At 33.6% G+C, this 2,563-nt stretch overlaps 1 long non-coding RNA gene across 1 annotated transcript; it reads left to right on the top strand.

Moving 5' to 3' along the window:
* Nucleotides 1-1,884: 1,884 nt before the first annotated feature.
* Nucleotides 1,885-2,304, top strand: LOC130694017 (uncharacterized). The gene is made up of 2 exons (XR_009001861.1): nucleotides 1,885-2,094; nucleotides 2,160-2,304. It is a non-coding gene; the product is annotated as an uncharacterized LOC130694017 (long non-coding RNA).
* The last annotated feature ends 259 nt before the right edge of the window (nucleotides 2,305-2,563 follow it).

The raw sequence follows: 2,563 nt of genomic DNA, 5'->3' as shown, positions 1-2,563 counted from the left end.
GATGCTGTTTGAATGTAGATCATGAAACTGATTCTATAACACTATATTCACATTGAATACACGTATATTTGATGCTGTTTGAATGTAGATATTGAAACTGACTGTATAACACTATATTCACATTGAATACAAGTATATTTGATGCTGTTTGAATGTAGATCATGAAACTGATTCTATAACACTATATTCACATTGTACACACGTATATTTGATGCTGTTTGAATGTAGATATTGAAACTGATTCTATAACACTATATTCACATTGAATACACGTATATTTGATGCTGTTTGAATGTAGTTATTGAAACTGATTCTATAACACTATATTCACATTGAATACACGTATATTTGATGCTGTTTAAATGTAGATATTGAAACTGATTCTATAACACTATATTCACATTGAATACACGTATATTTGATGCTGTTTGAATGTAGATATTGAAACTGATTCTATAACACTATATTCACATTGAATACACGTATATTTGATGCTGTTTGAATGTAGATATTGAAACTCACTGTATCACACTATATTCACATTGAATACACGTATATTTGATGCGATTGGCGGTGAAATAGGACTGAAACGAAATAGGACTGAAAATTTCCAGTCCTATTTCTACCGGAGAAAAAGGACTGGGAGAAATAGGACTGACTTTTTAAAACTTTTAGGACAGTCCTATTTCTCCATGCCAGCAGTCCTATTTCTCCTCATCATCAGTCCTATTTCTCCTTAAAAATAGTCCTATTTATTTTATTTAGTTCCATTAGGAACGATATGCCTCCAATCCGGTGGGCAACCTATTGCGTAAGAGCGTCGGCTTATATCCATTTCCCTTTGTAAAAAGTCGATGGTGTTAATTCATAATTTAAATGGTTCACCAAACATTTATCTTTTATCCTATTTTAATTTAAATTGCAGGGGACCATTAAATATGTTATATCTAATATAGTTCATTTAATAAAATACTACAACGGCCACACCAGAAATATTTTTTAAATTTTTCTTACTTTTTAGTGCATAAATAACTTTTCCAGTTGCACTCATGTTGTACTTGCTCATACAACTATCAGCAATGAATAACAAGCAAGTCTTACCATATCGGTAGCGCTCTAACCTGTGACACGGGTAGTCCTATGTTCGATTCTCCGTGGTTACATTTCTTCTGAGGTTTTAAATAATTATTCTATGAAAGAATTTTTGGGAGAAAACAATTACTGGTGTTTAGGGTAATACTTCTGAAATGGCAAATAATGGTAGTTCTGACTTCCCAATTTTCACATGCGGTTTCAGCATTTCAGCCAGTCAGTATTTAGATCTTCATGGTGTAGGTTGTCGACGGTGCTTCGAATGTGCCGTGAATGTGCTGTGAATGTGCTAATCATCTGTTGTTCGTGTCCAGCGGCCTGCCCAGTTCCTGCCCAGCTGCGGATTGTTTCTAAGGAGTCGCAAACCGTAAGTACATCGCATACGCATACCTTTCTATTTCACTAGTGCTGGGCCGTACCCGGACACATTGTATCAGGCTCGGAACGGATAGGCAACGGTTCGAGTGCTGGCATTGTTAATTTAAGTGTAAGGGCATTGAGACTTGTCACCTCAATGGGCACAGGTATCGGGATTGGTTTCACAGTGTCGTCGTGAAACCAATTGTCTGACCCAGGTCAGTGGACCTTCAGTTAAATAGATATCTTAGTCGGGACGTAGGCCGACTAGGATTAGAAATATTTACGATAGTTATTTAATTACATCTGCAAATTATGGGTATGCTACCTAACTATACTTCACGTCACTTAATGCTTTTACTTTTTTTATTGTGTTTCAACTGCTTATGTTTTACTAATTTTTTTTTTTCTTCTTTTTCTTCTTTGTAGGTTTTGCGTGGCAATTTTTTTACAGTTTACTCAGGCCGGTTTAACGTTTTTTTATTTCTTAAGTTCTTTTTTTGCCTTTTTCATTAATTTTATTTTTCTTTTTTCATAGGGAGCTCTGATCAACGAATTCTTAAACCGTTCTTCCGGACAATTGAAAGCTTTTGCTTTCTCTTATCACTCGTTTGGTAAATGGTTGGAAGGATTTAAACATGCAAGGTAAATTCATTTATAGTTATATGGAGTACATTGGTATAATTATTGCAATTTTTTTTTTTTTTTAGAACAATCATCTTCTCGGGAATTGTGGCCACGAACCAAAACCATCAATCGGCACATTAGTTGTCGCTTGCACAACAAGTATTATCGTAATAATTCAAGCATAATGTATTACATTACATATTACATTAAAATAAAAAAGTCAATTGAGATTATGTAAGTTTATTTATAAAGTATGTTAATTTGTAAACATTCGTCAAATAAAATACATGTTACAAACAAACAAATGTTATTCAATTATAGACATATCTAGTTCATCATTAATATTATTTATAGCAACATTAAGGGCATGTGAGGAAACAATAGCGGGAAAAGATGATCTAAGCTCTAAAACTATTTCTTCTAGTAGATCCATTGTAGATAGCTGCAAAAACAATGATTAGTTATAGGGAAACTTTTTTTTTTTTCT

This window comes from Daphnia carinata, unplaced genomic scaffold (assembly GCF_022539665.2).
Source record: "Daphnia carinata strain CSIRO-1 unplaced genomic scaffold, CSIRO_AGI_Dcar_HiC_V3 NW_026453027.1, whole genome shotgun sequence".
NCBI lineage: Eukaryota > Metazoa > Arthropoda > Branchiopoda > Diplostraca > Daphniidae > Daphnia > Daphnia carinata.
Note: the sequence above shows the minus strand (reverse complement) of the source record. Positions and strands in the feature narration are given on the sequence as shown.